The sequence below is a fragment of the Silene latifolia genome, chromosome 11 (assembly GCF_048544455.1).
Source record: "Silene latifolia isolate original U9 population chromosome 11, ASM4854445v1, whole genome shotgun sequence".
Lineage (NCBI taxonomy): Eukaryota > Viridiplantae > Streptophyta > Magnoliopsida > Caryophyllales > Caryophyllaceae > Silene > Silene latifolia.
Genome location: NC_133536.1, coordinates 184,406,659 through 184,426,686, shown reverse-complemented (window position 1 = coordinate 184,426,686; position 20,028 = coordinate 184,406,659). Strand labels below are relative to the sequence as shown.

Sequence of the window (20,028 nt, the reverse complement as noted above, 5' to 3'; positions counted from 1 at the left end):
TTAAAAGGATGTTTTGATTTGATTTTGGTGAATGTTGTTGAGCAATCTTGTTTTTGTGATGGAGAGGATGAGGGTTTTGGAGTTATGGGGTTTATGGGTAGTGTTATGAATGAAGGAATGAAGAAATGAATGTGGGAGGGGGTTTATAAAACCCGAAAAATTTGAAATGTAGGGGCAAGACGGGCGGTTTTTGCTCGGGACGCCCGGATTCGGCATGTTCTGGGTTGGGAAATTCTCGCCTAACGACGGGCGGATTTGAACAAAGATGGGCGGATTTGAAAATGCGGGACGGGCGTCTTTTAGAGAAGACGGGCGGATTCCTTTCCAGGGATTTTTCTTGTTTTCCTCAGCCAAAAAGACGGGCGTCTTTCCTTTAGGACGGGCGTCTTTCTGAAGACGAGCGGATTTCAATGAAGGACGCTCGGATTCGTTGACAGTCAGAAATTTCAAAAATTCAGCTCATGATTGAAGGGCGTCTTCTGCCCAATATGCCCGGATTGCCTGAAGACGGGCGAATTCTCCTGAAACCGCTCGGGTTCGACCCCTTTTACCCGGATTCAGTTCCATCCGTGTATTTTGCATATCCCTCGTCATTTTTCATTCTTCTTCATATCTCGTGTTCTTCATTGTGAGGGCACTACTAAGGCATGGATAGCCTAGGCAATTGTCATCCCCACACTAAGCTAAAGCACTACACATCAATTGAAATTATTAGTCCCTCCCTAACTTCTCTCAAACATGATAATTATCTTGATCAAAGTATAAAAATCCAAAAATAACAAGAATGCAATATAAGAATTGAAATGCGAGTTAGGGAGTTAGAAATATTTACAAATGGTGGTTTAGGAAGGACTCCACCAAACTCTCATTCTTGATGAGATGTCAAGGGGGCATGTTCAAGGTGTTGTTGATGTTGCTCAACACCTTGAAAAAGTCATCAAACGCTTGTTCATTGTCATGATAAAGGTGTTCAATAGACCTTGGCCCTTGTTGTCGGTCTTGATCGATGGCATTACCAATGTAGGGAATAAAAATCCCTTCAAATTCGTTGTCCCAAAGACCACAAACTTCATTAAGTTGATCATTGAAAATCTCTTGATTTGATGAAGACAACTTTCCCATTTCCTTTTCTTGGCCAATAAGGCCATCTTCTTCATTGCTTGACTTTGGTGAGCTTTGCAAGCTCTCTTTGTCACAATTTACTTGCTCTTTGAATGGAGCATCTTCAATTTTCTTCTTCCATTGGAGTTCCGACTTCTTCCTATCATCCTTCCGACTATAATGATCGATCATAAAACATGGTTCATGTAAACGGGGAGCTCTCATAGTATTGTCAAGATTGAAAGTTATACTCTCATCTCGCACTTCTAGAGTGAGCTCACCATGTTTTACATCAATCACCGCACCCGCGGTGTGTAAGAAAGGTCTTCCTAGAATGATTGGAATGTTGGAATCTTCTTCCATATCAACAATGACAAAGTCCACCGGGATGAAAAACTTCCCAATTCGTACGGGAACATCTTCCCATATCCCTAATGGTGTCTTCGTCGATCTATCGGCCATTTGGAGTGTGATATTGGTGAATTTAAGCTCTCCCATCCCCAACCTTTTACTCACCGAGTACGGCATAACACTCACACTAGCCCCTAGATCACACAAGGCTTTGTTGATCGTGGTGTTGCCAATGGTACACGGTATTGAGAAGCTTCCCGGATCCTTGAGTTTTGGAGGTGAACTCCCTTGAAGTATTGCACTACTCACCTTAGTGAAGGCGATAGTCTCAAGCTTCCGGATCGACTTCTTCTTTGTGAGGATGTCTTTCATGTATTTCGCATAGGCCGGCACGTGATTGATTAATTCCGTGAAAGGAATTGAGACTTCCAAATTCTTCACAATTTCCATAAACTTTCCAAGTTGGTCATCAAATTTGGGCTAGGCTTGACGACTTGGAAAAGGAAGTCTAATCACAATCGGCTCCTTCTCCTTGACCTTGTCTTCATTTTTCTTTGGAATTTCTTCTTTTGATGGTTCTCCATCTTTGGAGTTTTGCACAATTTCTTCCTTATCACTAGCTTTCACAACTTCATCCTCAACTTGCTTCTTTGGTGCTTCATACCTTGTACCACTTCTCAAGTGAATGGCACAAACCGTTTCATGTCTAGGGGGATTACTTTGAGGTGGTAATTGCCTCTTTTGTCTTTGTGAGCTTGAAGATGCTAGTTGAGTCAATTGGGTTTCCAACATTTTGGTGTGAGCTAGAATGTTGTTGATGGTGGTTTCCTTTGCTTGACTATCTTTTTGCATTTGAGTGAAAAATTCTTGTTGATTCTTTTGCATTTGGAGGACCGCTTTTTGAACATCAAAACCTTGGTCATTTTGTTGATTGTATGGATTTTGATTTTGGTAACCTTGGTTTTGGTTGTAAAAGGGTCTTTGATTTTGGTTTCTCATGGGAGGTGGGGTGTATGTTGTTTGAGGGTTTTGAACATTTTGGCTTTTGCATGAGAGATTTGGGTGGAATTTGTTGTTTTCATTGTAATAGTTGGAATAAGGGGTACCACTCTTGTATGCTTGGAAAGCATTCACTTGTTCATTTGTTCCCCTACATTCACTTTGGTCATGTCCCAAAGTTCCACAATTCTCACATATCCCACTTGGGATTGATTGAGATGCTGTCATGGCATTAACATGATGCTTTGGTGATTTTGAGGCTTCTTCAAGTCTAGCCATAGCTTTTTCAAACTTCAAATTGATTGTGTCAATGTGAGCACTAAGTTGAGCACCCAATTGAGTAACGGAGTCCACTTCATGCTTTCCTCCTCTAGTAGCCTTGCGAGGTCTACTATATTGTGAGTTATGGACCGCCATTTCCTCAATTTTGTTCCAAGTTTGATTGTCATCAACTTCGGTGAACATTCCATTTGATCCCATGTTGAGAATGTTCCTTGAATCTTCATATAGACCGTTCCAAAATTGTTGTACCAAGAACCACTCGCTAAGTCCATGGTGAGGACAAGAGCGACAAATTCCCTTGAACCGCTCCCAAGCTTCATACAAAGATTCTTCATCCCTTTGCTTAAAACCCGTAATTTGAGCTCTTAGCATGTTAGTCTTTTCCGGTGGGTAGAATTTTTTGTAGAAAGCTAGAGCCAACTTCTTCCAAGAATCAATTCCGAGAGTGGCCTTATCAAGGCCCTTCAACCATTGTTTCGCAGTGCCAATTAGAGAAAAAGGAAATAAGACCCATCGAATTTGGTCTTGAGTTACACCGGTTTGAGAAATCGCATCACAATAGTCACAAAAGGTCTCCATATGAGAATGAGGGTCTTCACTAGGCATCCCTCCAAATTGGCTCCTTTCAACTAATTGGATAAAGGCGGATTTGGCAATAAAATTTCCGGTCAAATGTTGTGGTGTGGGAGTACCATTGGGTAGGTTCTCCTCGGTGGGTACGGAATGTGATGAAAACTTAGGCATTGTGGGTTGATTTTGTGTTGTATTTTGTGTTGGGTTCTCCTCACCTTCTCTTGCAAAAGGGTTGATGAAATCAATAGTTGGTTGAATATCTACAACCTCACTAATACCTCTCAAATTCCTCCTAGCAAGTCTTCTATTGGTTGTCAAAGTTCTTTCAATTTCACGATCAAAAGGTAACAAATCACCTTGTGACCTTCTAGACATGCAAAATATCAAACAACTCGAAAATAATTAGAACAAACCTTGAGGAGTTTTACTTCTCCAAGGCAAAAAAAGACACAACTAATAACAATATAAGGAAATCTAAATCAAGTTAACACCGTCCCCGGCAACGGCGCCATTTTTGGTCGGGACTAAATCTTTTTGGTAACTTGTCGTTAGGAGCACCTAGACCAAAACACAATTTATAACTTCACAAACAACTCTACAATTAGTAAAGAGGCAAGTAAAGGTCGGATCCCAAGGGACGGGAATTGAGATGAGATTTCTATTGAAACTAGTGGTGTCTTAGGGGTGTCACAATTTGGGTTGATGTAGAAGGTCACTAAACTAAATAGCAATGAAAGTAAATTAGCAAGATGAATTGAAAGGGTTGTAAACAATTGATAAAAAGCACTAGGGTATCATGGGGTCATAGGGGAATCATGGGAATTGATCATACAAACATGTTCTCAAATTATAAGCAAGCAATTATTGTTGTGATGGATTGAGTTGGGTTATATCTTACAATCCTAGGAAAGTTTGGGTCCCGGAGCCAAATCGATTAGATTGTACAACACCTACAAGTCGACTTAATCTTCCCTACTCAACAACATGCATGGTCGAATGAGACTCAAGTTGGTTTCTGTCTTACAAGTCTCATTGAAAAGATAGGTGATGGGTAGAAAATGCAAGGATTCATAGGCTCGCATTTCATCAAACATAACATGTGCATGAGTTGAGATCAAAACAAGCAAGCAAATAAACCATGAAAGCATATTAATTTAAGCATGAATCATTCCCAATGTTGGTTTCCCCTAATTACCCATTAACCCTAGCTAGGTCACTACTCACTCATTATCATGTTGATCATGCTAGCAAGGTTGTCAATCATACCAACAAAATGAAACATGATGAACAAATGAAAGTAATTAACAATAATTAAAAAGGGATTAAGAGAATTATACCTACTAATGATTCCAATAATAAAGCAAAGAATAAAAGAAGTACATGATGCTTGATTGAGAGGTTGTCAATCTCCCAATAATAACCCAAATAATCTTCAATTACCCAAAATAAAGGATGAACAAAAGAGAGATTAAGGAAATAAAACTTGTATTAAAACTTGATTAATTGTTGATTACAAAACTAAAGAGGGATTTGATTGATATTAACTACTCTAAGAATTGATAAGAAGAACATGCTCTTCTAATTAGACTAATGGGGTATTTATAGTGGAAATTAAGTGGATGCATTAGGGTTAACTAAGGGCTAAACTAGTAATTTCACTTTTTAGATTTGAGCAGGGGAAACGCCGGTATTTTTCAAAGGAAGGGCGTTTTTCTTTGAAGCTTGAAGAAACGGATTTGTGCTGGACTGGAATCCGTGCGTCTTAGGCACGGGACGGCCGGATTCAACGGTCTCTGCCCGGGTGTCTTTGGGAGAAGACGCACGTCTTCTGGTAGCTGCTGCCCGGGCGTCTTTGAAGGAAGATGCACGGATTGTGGTGCTGGGGATGGGCGGATTCAGGACAATCCGCACGGATTGCTCCTCAGTCTTGTTTCTTCTTCTTTTCTTCCCTTTTCTTCATAAAATCCTTGGGGATTTCCTTGGGGATGCAAGGATCTTTCCTCAACATTGCTCATCTACTAAAATATGTACAAAGGCTTTCTAATCTTGTCTCTCCTTGATGCTTGGTCATTGAATTCAATCAATTTAGTCTCATTTTGCCATGAAAATGCAAGGTTTGCACTCCTTTCCTACCAAGGACACAAAACCTCAAAGAATATGCAAAACAAAGAACTAAAGACAACAAATGACCCAAATATGCACTAAAAAGCATGGGAACAAGGCTAATTCGGGGACTAAATATGCGCTAATTATGGTCAAATCACCACATTTGGAGAGCTATATCCGGGAGGGACCTCATTCACTTGAAGCAATGCTATACCTTTGCAATTCAACATCCGGTGACTCGGATCACCGAGCGCTTCATAGCCGGCACTATCAATGGGAGGTTTGAACAAGATAGGTGCACTCTCCTTGATTTGACCTTCTTAGAGTCTTATTTGAATGTTCAAGGGGCAACGCCTTATAATTTTAACACGCCCCTTGAGACGCTTACAAGATTCTTTGATTACGCTCAAGGCAGTTTTAACATTAAGACATTTGTGATGGGAGGCCTAGTCACAATGTTGGCAAATGATCTTTGCCCCGGGTTTAACTTTCATGGGGCCTATGAGAAGCTCGAAGGGAGCACTTTGATTGACGAAGAAGTTGTCTTCAACCACCACCGGTGGTGCACCTACACTCAAACTGGGAGTGTGGAGTGGTTTACAAAGGGATGCTCTTCTATTGTCCTCATGGGGTGGAACGTACCACCTACCGAGCCTCGGTTGAGTCGGTACTCACCTACACCGAGCTACCTCCTCGATATTGAGATTTACCCCAACCCACCACAAAGAGAGGAAGCACCTCGTCAACCTCGTGGGATGCCAGTACGGGATAATGCAACACCGTCATATGTACCCATTCCACCCTACCCCACTCAACATGTACCGTTCACTCCTCAAGTTCCCAATGCTCCAGACATGAATGATTTGATGAAACTTATGCAATGGGTCGATCTTGAAGTGCACGATGGGAGGGTTGACAACTACTTGGCCCTTTATCCTCAATACTACCAAATGGCTCAATAAGGATATATCGACCCTAGAGGCCCTCGCCCATCTTGGGCTCAACCGCACCTTTTGTTCCCTAATCAAGGGAACCAAGACGGGAACATTCGCGGCCAAGGTGGAGGGTTCTACGTCCAAGGAGGAGGGTATGACCAAGGAGGTTCTAGCGGGTATAGATACCGCGATGAAGATGATGATGATGATGACGAGTGAGATGGCAAGAGGTGTCTACCACACCACCTCTAATTGTAAGATATTATTTTTCTCTTCCTTTCTCTCTTGTATAGTTGTATTGCATTTTCAATTATCTTGTATTTGTATTATATCATTCACATTAGTTAGTTCACATAGTATAATTTGCATCGTAATATATCTCACATGAATCATGTAGATAGTTGCATATAAACTTGCATTCATGCATAGTTACTAATGACCAAACCTATTCATTTCTACACTAGAAATAGTGTTTAAATCGGTTTGGGGAGGTTTGATCATAGGTGACTTAAGCATTTAGCATGCATAATCTAGTGTAGTTTAGATTGCATTCATTTGTTATATATATCATATAAAATTGCATTTAGAGCATGCATTCATTCATATCATATCATTGCATTTGTACTTCAATTTCCATAAAATCAAAAATCCAAAAACATGTATTTCTTTTTCATTCCTACTTCTACATGTAAATTGAGGACAATGTCCAAAATAAAGTGGGGGATGGGAATTTATATTCCAAAAATACAAAAAAATTAGAAAAGTTTTGAAAAATACAAAAATATGTTCTTTAATTTAATAAAATATAAAAATCATAAAATTTGAAAATTGCAAAAAAGCCAAAACATGTTCATTTCCTTTATAGTGTAGTCTTGTATATATATATATATATATATATATATATATATATATATATATATATATATATATATATATATATATATATATATATATATATATATATTGTGTTTGTATATATTGTGTTTGTCTATCCTTTTTCACATTGATCGACCACGCCACATCCGAGACATGAGAATATAGAAGACCGCATGGTATGATCTTTCCAAATCTCCCTCCTCCTTTTTTTTGGTTAATAACAATGTGGCTATCTTTTGATTGATGCGGTATAAATAATGTGATTATAGGATTGCATTTAGATTATATGGCATTCTAGTTAGTAGAAGCATATGCATTAGGTTGTATATATGATAGTTGTATCATGTTTGCATGGATAGAAATTTTGTGAAAGCATCTATTTGGGAAGCTTGACAAGTGTATATACACTACTACAAATGAGCACTTGGGCCACGGCTAAATTCGTGGCGCAAGTACTAAATTTCCGTGGCTAAATCATTTTGCCACGGGAATACCTTCCGTGGCGCAAGTGGCCGTGGCAAAGGGATAGCCACGGGAAAAACAAGAACGTGGCTATTATTGAATTTTTGGCCACGGATTCTCTTGTGGCTAATAACTCCCGTGGCCAAAGAAATTTCCCGTGGCGAAAAAATAATTCCCGTGGCAAATAATATATATGAAAATTAAATAAATAAAACGTAAAATAATTTATTTATTTTTCACAATGGGTATTTTATCATATACGGAACCGTGACAATCTAGGTAATTGTTTCGCTAGTTAACTTGATTCATTTGAACGTTATTTCGTTTCACGAGTCATGCATTTGTGAGCACCGGAGAGGCTTCCCAGGAGGTCACCCATCCCAACACTACTCTCACCTGAGCACGCTTAACCGTAGAGTTATTTTGATGTACCACCAAAATTGAATGTTACCTTTGTTGATATAATTAGCACTTTGAATCCTTTTAAGTTTATTTTTTTTCTTTCAAATCTTACCTTTAGTACTATTTAATTACATAAATGTTACATGTTTTACAATTTTTGCGGGAAAAGCATTATTTTGGCCGAAACAATTAAATTTTCGACATTAACCTCCTGATTAATGATTTTGACATCATTTTTTTTTGCCCAAGTCAGTAAACCATTTTCTCCAAAAAGTAAAATTAGTTGTGTTTTCCTAACATTTTTTTATTTCTTTTGTTTATCGACATACTTATTTTCATTTCTCATGTACTCATTTTTTCGTATATTTTTCTTCGCAAATTCTATTGTATAACCGTTGTACCTGCGATATGAAAAATGAGACCATTTTTTGGTAAAATAATGACCGCTTTTTATAATTAAAGGTCTTTTTTCCCCAAAGTGATCACTATTAACCAAAAAATAGTCACTTTTTTACCCAAAAACCACGAAAAAGTTTATTGTACAAAAGAATCACTTATTTTCCTAAACTGATTTCTCTTTGTTATAATTTATCGTTTCTTTTCTTAAAATTTTCACATTATCACATGTGACTTTAAATTATTATAATTTATATATTTTTCCGTGTGATGCGCTCATTTTCAATGAAAAAAAATTTCCCAATTTTTTTCTCAGCAAGTTAAATTTTACGTAAATTTTTCACGGTACCCTCGAATTTTGACAGATTACATATGGTACCCTTTTTTAAAAGTTTTTACATATGGTACCCCTGTATTTACGTTTTTCAGTCTCAGAATACCCTTTGACAAACTTCCGTCATAACGCCGCTACTCATATGCCTTGTGACGCCTTTTTTTTTGTTATCTAATACACTATCAATTCATCATCTAATAATACCTAAATCCTTATTTTGTCTAATAAACTAACATTTAGTACCTAAATAATATAACAATAACAACATAACATACACAATTACTCAACAAATTACTTATAGGAGTAACGACGTTATGACGAAATTTTCCCAAAGAGTATTCTGGGAATGAAAAAGGTAAACACAAGGGCAACATATGTAGAAACTTAAAATAAGGGGTACCATGCGTAATCTGGCAAAGTTCGAGGGTACCATGGAACATTTCCGTAAATTTTATATCAACTTCAAATTTTTCTATAAATATCCTACAAATAAAGTTGGAAATAAAATTTTGAATGAAATATTTTAACAATATATTAATTTTGGATTTTCAAAGATAGATGGTAACTAAATTTTTTATTCAATTTGATATGCTATATCTTTAAATGTGATACGATCATTTAAGATTGTTATTCAAGATTATAAAGTTTAATTTAAAAAAAAAAAAAGAAATTCACGACTTTAATAAACAGAGTATATATTAAAACAATTTTTTTAAATTATCAATATTTTGAAAAACCTACAAAACATAAATGTGATCTGTAAAAAATCAAAAAATTAGACGATAAACTTTTCTTTGCTTGCTTATAAGTTTATAAAATTTTAAAATTTCTTATTAAAGTAAATAAAATAATAAAAAATATTAATTAAATTAATCAAAGTGTTTCTAAATTTTTATATTCAAATGTATTTTCATATTACTATATTTGATTAAATTTCATTCAGATTTAAGTCGGAAAATATACTCGCCACGGGTGTTTGTTTGTTCGTGGCTAAAAAAATATTTAGCACGGAACAATTCGTGACTAAATAAAATTTCGCCACGGGTGTGACATAGGCCGTGGCTAAAATGATTATTTGCCACGGGTGTAGCCTAATTCGTGGCGGAAGTGACTTTTTGCCACGGGAAAAGTTATCCCGTGGCATAAATTTTTTTCCAAAATAATGAATAAGTTTTTCCCGTGGCTAAGCAAAATTTAGCCACGAATTATGAGTTCCCGTGGCATAATTCGTGGCACAAGTGATGATTTGTTGTAGTGATAGGCCTTTGTAGATACTTTTTCTTCTTGAGACTTTGCTCATTAGAATACTTGTAAAACACCCTAGGATGTGTCATGCTAGTATCCTTTGACCCATGGATTAAAGCCTAGTCAAGAGTACCTTGTGGTGTGATAACTCCTTGGCTACCATTTATTCCAAGGTGACTCTTGAAGCCATGCAACCATCTTCCATATTCTACCACATTTTTGTCAACAAAAAGGAATGGACACAAAATTGTTCAAATTTGAGTTCAAGCAATGAAAAGAAATGAAAAAGTTTGCAATTTGCATCAAAAGAAAAGAGGAGTACAAAAATAAGGACTTATATGCTTCAAATATAAGGCACCCTCACTACAAATGGGGTAGCTTTGAAAATGTTCAAAAGAAATGCAAAAAGTTGAAAGTTGTCAAGTATCGAAATGCCAAACATCAAAAGAAATGGCAAAGAAAGTGTTCTCAAAATGTCAAATGCCACAAATTGGGGGGGGAAAACAACAAAAGCAAACTCCCATATGAAACTCAAAATACAAATGATCCCTTTTATCCATCAAATCAATTTTTGTGAATGGTAGAAAGGGGTCGACCCTTTTTCTTGTCTAGGCAAGAAGGAGAATTCCGCGATCCTCCAGTGTTTCTAACACCATAGGGAGTCTACTCTTGACGAAAGCATTTAACAATTGAGGACAAAGGTACCCTAGCTTGACACAACTTGGAGGTGATTTATTGGTATCCTTCTGGGCTTAGTAGTTTGAAGAAACTGTATCTATGATGGAGTGTATACCCTTAGATTGCTTCCCTTCTAGATAATTTCTGCCACTTAGATGAGAAAAGAGCCTATTCATTTTTGTAGATGCATCCACTCCTTGTTTTGTGTGCTTTAAATGCTTGGATGTATCACCATTTTGGCAAGACCCACCTTGCCTTGCAAGAAGGCACCTTACCTCATGGATGTCTTGTTGTGAGTTGAAGGGGCGGAGTGAGATCCGCTAATTGTCTTAGATCGGTTATATTATTAGGATAGCTTAAATAAAGGTCTAGTTCTAGTCACCTCTTTACTCGGGAGAAGTAAAGGTTTGGTTTGGGGATGTTTGATGTGACTCTTATTTGCGTACATTTAGTCCCCTAATTGAACCTATTTTGCATACTATTATAACATTTCATGGCCATTATATCCGTCAAATCCTTTGTACTTTGCTTTCTTAGTGTATTTTGTTTGACTTGTAGGAAAGAGGACAATGAGGCGGAATTGCCGTCTCCCGTGCACATTTGGAAGGTTGATGACGACCTTAGATGGATTAGTATGAAGAGAAGGCAAGAACGACGACCGACAAATCAAGAATAAGGAATATGCAAAGACTAAAGGTCGTGAAGCAAGGATCACACTATGCAATAACCCGAGCGTCTTAGGCACAAGACGAGCGGATCCTCTTCTCATGATTTGAGCGTCCCGTGCAGAAGACGAGCGTCTCTTTCCCTCCTGATCCGAGCATCTCCTTTCCTGGTCCGAGCGGATCGTGGGAGCATTAGCGGCGTGATATGCTCATCTCCTCGCAAGACTTGCATTTCCCTACTCAAAAATTAGCATTGTTATTTACTAATCTATCCTTACTTAACCTAATGATGTACCACTATATATACCTCATTTGTAATAATAAAAAGGAGGGATACTTAGGCTAGATCAAGTCTTCCTTAGATTAAATCAATCTCTCTTAGATTAGATTAGGAGTAGAATAGATTAATCTCAATCATTCCACAAAATTACACATTAATTTGTCCTTAATTATTGTTCAAGCTTTATTATTGGGTAATTGAAGATTATTGGGTTATTATTGGAGGATTGACAACTCTTCATCAATCAATTAAGTTTTCTTCTATTATTCTTTGCTTCATTATTTGGATCATCTTAAGTTTGGTATAATCTCTTTACTCTTTATTGTTTATTTCCTCATTTTCTTATCATGTTTATACTTGTTGTAATGATTGACACCATTAATGACATGTTTCCCATGATAATGAGTAAGTAGTCTTTTAGCTAGGCTTAATGGGAAATTAAGGGAAACAAACATGGGGAATGATTCATGCTTAATCTAATATGTTTTCATGTTTTATTTGCTTACTTGTTATGATTTCAACTTATGCACATATCATGTTTGATGAAATGCGAGCCTATGAATACTTATATTTTTACCCATCACCTATCTTTTCAATGAGGCTTGTAATCTTATACACCAACTCAAGTCTTATTATACCATGCATATAGTTGAATAGGAAGGACTAAGTCGACTTGTAGGTGTTGTACAATCTAATCGATTCGGCTCCGGGACCCAAACCTTCTTAGGGATTTTAAGCTTATACACCTGATGCATGTCCTAAATATGACGTTTTACACCTCATTTTACACGCATTTCAGAGCTCATTTGTTTAGTTTATGCTACTATTTGCCCTATTTCGTCTACTTTCGTATTTTTATGTAATATTGCAGATTTATGCGGAAATGAGTAGATTTTGAGCTAAATCCGTCCCCGAGTACCTTGCACTGCATTTGACGTAAAGTACTTACTCAAGGAACGATCTTGGTGCGCATTTTGAGGCCCGAAAGACAAATCCACGAGAATTTAGAAGTCAAGTATCAGCTAAAGCAGTCGATCGACCGCTACCTATGGTCGATCGACCATACCACGACTTTCAGGAACTACTGTTCAGCATGGACCAGTCGATCGACCGGCTTCAGTGGTCGATCGACCACACCGCTACTTTGACGTGAATTAAAAGATCGAGGAATAGCAAGCCCATAGTAGTTAGGTTTTGGAAATAAGAACTACGTTGTATTCTATATAACGTATGCTAGGTTTTGAGAACAAGAAATTCAGTTTTTCATTGAGCTTTCATCCAGTTTTAATTTATCATTAATTAGGGGTTTGTTTTCGGAGTGGAATCAATCAATACAATTTCTTTCGTTCGTGCTTTTCTTCCTGCAATTCTTCTACTGGTATTCCTCTGTTCATTATTCCAGTTTTATTGCTTTATTTCGTTCGTAGCTAGAATTAATAGATTAGTTTCTCGAAGCCATAATTATCGTTTTATGCTAATCTTTTGTTCCGTTAATTTAAGCATGAATTCAGTAGTCTATTTCGTTAATCTTGTTGTTGTTTTTACCAATATCATGAGTAGCTAAATACCTCGTCTAGGATATAGGGAATCTGTAGATTAGGCGGCAGTAGAATAGTACGACCTGAGTCGCGCCACGGTCGATCGACCGCACACCCTGGTCGATCGACTGGCCACGTGAGGTTTTGCTTCGTTTTAATTGCTTTAAATTCTATATTTGACGAATCGAGTGCACGCGACTAGTTGAATGCTTAGTAATTGACTGACCCACTAGATCAAAAGATAGGGAAGGTTGTTAGACCACCAATTAAAATGACTAAACTATGCTGAGATCGAAAGATAGGTAAAGTTTAGGTTTTTAGTCACTTTTCATGACGAGAGTCAGTACTAGTGATATTAGGGACCCGTAGCGAGATCGAAAGACGCTGCTTGTTAAGAGTGGACCGAGAGGACCTCTTGTTTTCCCGCCTCATGTGTTTGTTTCAGGCCTACTTAGTATGCTGCTGCCGAAACTACAGTGAACCGACCATCTTAGTACCCTTTTTATATTTGATTTTATACATTTCTTTAGTTTAGTGCCCTTTAGTTATAGACCAATTCAATCAAACCCCCACATCATTGTTACCTTGGACTGAACTTAGATAACTAATAATTACATCTGCCTCTCTGTGGTTCAACCCTGACTGCCACTAGCTTCTGTTAGTAGTATTTAGGTTATAAATATTATTTTTGGTGCATAACGACAGGCATCAACACCAACTCGATCCCATCACAACAATAAATGTTTGCATCTAATTGAGAACATGTATGTATGATCACCATCATGAATCCCCTATGAACCCATGACATCCTAGCGCTTTTAATCATTTGTTTACATCTCTTGATTTATTGTTTGCTTTACTTTATTGCTTGCATTATTCTAGAACATAACTCGAAACCCAAATCAATTGTGACACTAGCATAAATTGAGATAAATAGACTTAGAACCCAAAGCACACCGTCCCATGGATCGACCTCGACTTAACCACTAACTAGTTGTTTGTTGAGAATATATATGTGTTTGATTGGGAGACCCGACGACAACTCCCACATCACCTCAACGGCACAACCGTCCCAACCATAAACTTTCAACCTCGAACATCCTTTTCCATTTCATAACCATCCTCGCCACAATTTTCATTTTCTACCTCTTTACTGGGGGCTCCTTCTCATCGCCCAGTCTCCTTTTTTACCAAAATCCAGGGTCATCTTCTCATACTAAGGGCTTCTCTTCCGAGATGACACCCTTCCTTTATTCCTCTTTTATTTTGAGTCGAGCTAGTACTCAGTCCGGACGATGACAAAGGTCTGAGATCGATTCTCCAAGTTATCGTGCCTCAAGAGAGGTCTCTTTTACAGTAGACAGTGGTGAAAGACATCCCAGTAGACAGTTGATCCATGGCTTATGCCTTGCCTTTATATGTCCCCATCATTCTCGCAGATCTTTTACCTTTAGAACTGATATGAGTTGTCGCCCACACTTGGTTAGGGGTTACGCGTACTTAAGCAAAGTCTGTCAAAATTCATCCTTGTGTCGCGTCAAATCTAAGTCCGCGTTGCGTCAGTCTGTCGTCTTGCGTCCGTATAAGGTCTACGTCACGTCACTTATGCGTCTAGAGCCCATTGGATATGCATAACGCATTACAAACAACAAATTTCGTATTTGAAGTTTTAAGCAATTTTATAAAGAAAAGAGCTTTCAAAACCTGTATGTTTCCTTTCGCATTCAAGGTCCATGTGCTAATTGTTTCCTTATGTGCTATTTGCCTATTAGATTGCGTTCTTGTGTGGCAACTAACCATGCAGGTCCATGTGCTAATTGAGCATGATTATACTTATTGTGTTGATATGGTTGTATGGTTGTGTTGGTTGGACTTGTTTGGTTTGTTCATGGTTTGGTTGACAATGGAAGATGTTGGAGGATTATTGGTTACGATTTTGGAGACGGAAAGCGGTTGGGAAAACTTCTTCCTCTCAAGTCACCCTTAGAGATTCCCACTTCAAGGGGGATGTGCACATTTAGTACTTGGGTTATGGAGGGACTCGTGTGGTGAGGCACGACGTCTGGCAGAGGACTCGAGTCGCACTCGGACCCGGTACCACGGACGTGTTCCGAGTACCTTGTGTTAATAGTGACGTCGTGGGCGTGTCCCGATCACCGGTTTGTGGAGGTGTATGTTGGAGGATGACTTTCATGTGTTTTCATATCTTGTTGGTATGTTAGTTATTGCCTTTGCATTGTCATATGAGTAAGTAGGATTAGTCACTGCATTCATTGAGCATTAATATCGCTAAGCTAACACTTGGGTTTTGAAATATCTTTGGTGAACCGTATGGTGATTTTCGCCCATATGAGGAGCAGTGTTGACAGGTTAGCATGCTAGATACGAGGACTTGGGGAGCGGTCTTCATTAGTTGTCACCATTCTTGTTTATCTTAGTTTTTGACATTTAAACTTCATTCGCTTCGATTTGGTTGTACTATTTGGGATGGTCTTTATATCCCTTAAACTTGTAACCGTCTAACTAACTATAACTTATCTATTTATATTATGCTAAGTACTTCTTTACTTGATTGTTCGCACTACAAACTTGGGAAACCAACTCTTGTAATGCCTCCATGTGTTGGGAATGCCTAGACGAAAGGATCCCAACTTGTGGGGGTGTTACAAAGTGGTATCAGAGCAACGGTTTTGGATCCTAAACCAACGAACTACGGTGAGTCAATCTAAAATGAACCCGGTTTGAATCATAGAGTGTAATACCCCGTATTTTAGAGGATGGTCAAAGGTTTGGTCAACATCGTTTTATTAAAATGTGATTTATGGAAATGGAAATTTTATATTAATTATTATTAATTATTGAGACGTGTAATTATGAGATGGGAAATAATAATTAAATAATACATAATAATATATGACGGAGGATGTATACATATGACGCATACTAGTATAAATATATATGGTGATGGTATTATATGATTAATAAGGTAACAAGTATTTAATACGGTATTAATATGAGATAATAATAATAATAATAATATTACCTAATAAGATAAGGAAAGTTCCTCCACCTACCTATTAGTATAAATAGGACCCTCTGGCTATTCTTTTGTCACTTGTATTCACATAAATCTCAATTAAATGTGAGAGAGAGAAATAAAAAGGAAAAGGGAACTTTATATCTATCTTACAACCGTCTTAAGGTAACCGTCTCATAAACTATTTCTTATAATTAAATTATTAAAATAATATGTTGACTCGACTCAAGATCCAACCTCGACCTTTGACCCAACTTAATCTGACCCGTTGACTTAGGATAACCGTTGACCGTGACTTATTATTCAATTGCTGAAATTGTTGTTTGATGAACCATATCTAAGACACCAAAATAATAATAAAACCCCGAATCCTTGACCTTTGCGACTCAACCAGGTTCTGGGCAGGTTGGGGCGTCGTGTGGGGGATGCGTTGGTGGAGTTGTCGGCGGAGATAGGGGTGGCAGTCGGTGGTGGTGAGGCGTTTTGCAGGATGGGTTATTACAGGTTGATGTCATTGTTGTTAAGCGATTTACAGGGGATTGGGAACCCATATGAGAGTCGACTGACCCAGGGATAGTGGTGGTTGTCTAGGGTGGTTATGGGTAGGTCTAGGGTGGTGATAAGTAGTGGTAGCGGTGGCTAGTGGAGGCATTGTCGTTGTATCTGCTGTTGTTGTCGGTTTACTGTTGTTATTGTTGCTGGGCTGCTGCTGTTGTGTTTCTGGCTTGTGGTTGTCGTGTGGTGGTTTGAGGCTGGCGATGGTGCCGACATGGTGGCAGGGGGCGAAGGAAGAAGTAATATTGTCGTGTTGTTGTTGTTGCTTGTTGATAAACCGCGACAAATACAGAGGGACCATTGAACAATAACCCAATTTGGTTGAACCATGACCTGGGTTAGGATAGGACCGGTGGCTGTGGGTGGTTAAGGGTCAGGATTGGTGGTAGTTGTGGTGGTTAGTGGCGGTAATGGTTGTTGTCCTGGGTTGTTGTCGGTCTGTTTTCCAGGTAGGAACACGTGTGTGGACAGTGGTTTGATTGTGTGACGGGTTTTACGAGTCGTAATGTTATTTAATTATCGTGAGTGTCATAATTATTATTATTATTATTACATTGCTTGGTGACGGGTTTTGACTCGGGAAGGTTGGTGTCGGGTCATGTGGAAAAATGGGTTGAAGGCTTGGGCCGTGTATGGTTGGTGTGGGATTGTTTTGTATTCGGGTTTAATTTATTTGGTCATTGAGTTGGGAATTTAATCAAGTTTAGTTAAGATGAGTCGGGATAATTTGTTAATGAGTTATTAACCCGGATTTAATTAATTAAATAGTTTATATATTAAATTATTATTAGAATGTAATTATTGTTTATTATTATTATTTATTTATTTAGGTGTCGACCTTATGAGACGGTAATATTATTACTACTTGGTTCGCGTGCTTGTTATTCGGATTTGTTGAAGGGAGGTTTTGGCATTATTATTTCGCTTGCTTGACTCGGATTTTCTATTGAGGAAGGATAGCTACTCAATCACTTTAATGATTACTTGGATAATGTTGTATAATTGTTTAATTGAATTGTGTTGGATGAATTATGATTGTTGAATTGTTGGATTAGGATTAATTGTTTAAAGACTACCTCAGCTCGTGACTGAGATGATTTTATTGATTATTGGATTCCTCAGTTTCGGGTCTGAGAAGGTAATTGTTTGCATTTTCATATCATGAGCTTTTGCATTTGATACCTCAGAACTGGTTCTGCAGGACCCGTTTCTGGGATGATGAGACTACCTTAACTTCGGTTGGGATGATGAGACTAACCCGGCCAGGGATTGGCGGGATGAACGGGAGCGTCGGAGGATTGATCATGAGCATACATTGCATTTTCATTTAATATTGTTCTTGTATTTCATTTATTGTTGTTGTTTGGCTATTCCTACTCAACCTTGGGTTGACGTGTATTCGGTAAACACCTGTGATAAACCAATATTGGGGAGCAATTTGATTGGCAGGTTAAAGATTGGGACGAGTGGACTAACGAGTCAGAGATAGAGACCTTCACGAGTTTTATAGAAGATGTAATAAAGACTTCGTGACATATATTTTCCGCTGCGAGTTTTGTAATTTAATTTAAGATCGTATTTTATTTATGTTGTAATAAGATCATTTGATAATTTAATTAATAAAGTACTTTGGATTGCTATACTTTGTAACTACTGCCTTAGGAAACTGAGATGGTAACACACCTATTTAGTTAAGAATGTCTAGTAAAGACTCTTGATTAAATGAGGGTGTTACATAGAGAGCTTGAGCCAGGTTCTTTCTTGGTTAGGTGTTGAGATCGTCACATCTAAGCACCGCCTTTTTAACTTTTGAAACTTTTCTTCAAATTTGAGTTGTCATTTTATTCATTTTAAAAATTTTACATTCGGGGACGAACTTTATTTTTAAGGAGGGTGGAATGTAATACCACTCAATTTCAATTTGTTTTTATTTTCTAAACTCGAACTTCGGGACGAAGTTCTTTTAAGAGGAGAAGATTGTAATATCCCAAATAATTTAATATTTTATTTGATTAGTTTATTTTACTCTCTAATATTACAGTTTGGTTTTAAGGAAAATATTTTTTTAAAATAGATTTACTCGTGTAGTAGAGTTTAATCCTTTCGTTGTGTGTGTGTGTGTATATATATAGATGTTCTATTTTTTTGGTCTCTTCATGGCCGCCTAACTCAAGCTTTTCTTTTGTTAATTCACAATTTGTGATCAAACCCTCCTCTGGCATCTTTTCTTTAAGATAATAATCACATCATACTCCATTATGACCATTATCATCAAAGTCCAAACAATAACTTTGGAAATGGATATTTTATATTAATTATTATTAATTATTGAGACGTGTAATTATGACACGGGAAATAATAATTAAATAATACATAATAATATATGACGGAGGATGTATACATATGACGCATACTAGTATAAATATATATGGTGACGGTATTATATGATAAATAAGGTAACAAGTATTTTATACGGTATTAATACGAGATAATAATAATAATATTACCTAATAAGATAAGGAAAGTTCCTCCACCTACCTATTAGTATAAATAGGACCCTCTGGCTATTCTTTTGTCAATTGTATTCACATAAATCTCAATTAAAAGTGAGAGAGAGAAATAAAAAGGAAAAGGGAACTTTATATATATCTTACAACCGTCTTAAGGTAATCGTCTCATAAACTCTTTCTTATAATTAAATTATTAAAATAATATGTTGACTCGACTCAAGACCCGACCTCTACCTTTGACCCGACTTAATCTGACCCGTTGACTTAGGATAACCGTTGACCGTGACTTATTATTCAATTGCTGAAATTGTTGTTTGTTGAACCACATCTAAGACACCAAAAATATAATAAAACCCCGAATCCTTGACCTTTGCGACTCAACAAGGTTCTGGGCAGGTTGGGGCGTCGTGTGGGGGATGCGTTGGTGGAGTTATCGGCGGAGATAGGGGTGGCAGTCGGTGGTGGCGAGGCGTTTTGCAAGATGGGTTATTACAGGTTGATGTCATTGTTGTTAAGCGATTTATAGGGGATTGGGAACCCACATGAGAGTCGACTGACCCAGAGATGGTGGTGGTTGTCTAGGATTGTTATGGGTAGGTCTAGGGTGGCGATAAGTGGTGGTAGCGGTGGCTAGTGGAGGCATTGTCATTGTATCTGCTGTTGTTGTCGGTTTACTGTTGTTATTGTTGCTGGGCTGCTCGGT

The 20,028-nt window shown here is 37.7% G+C and overlaps 1 long non-coding RNA gene and 1 other non-coding gene across 2 annotated transcripts; both read left to right on the top strand.

The window, feature by feature from the left end:
* The first annotated feature begins 2,998 nt into the window (after positions 1–2,998).
* Positions 2,999–3,105, top strand: LOC141616470 (small nucleolar RNA R71). The gene has a single exon (XR_012530817.1). It is a non-coding gene; the product is annotated as a small nucleolar RNA R71 (small nucleolar RNA).
* A 13,243-nt stretch (positions 3,106–16,348) lies between these two features.
* LOC141615229 (uncharacterized) lies at positions 16,349–18,453 on the top strand. Its single transcript, XR_012529730.1, has 2 exons — positions 16,349–16,425; positions 18,017–18,453. It is a non-coding gene; the product is annotated as an uncharacterized LOC141615229 (long non-coding RNA).
* The last annotated feature ends 1,575 nt before the right edge of the window (positions 18,454–20,028 follow it).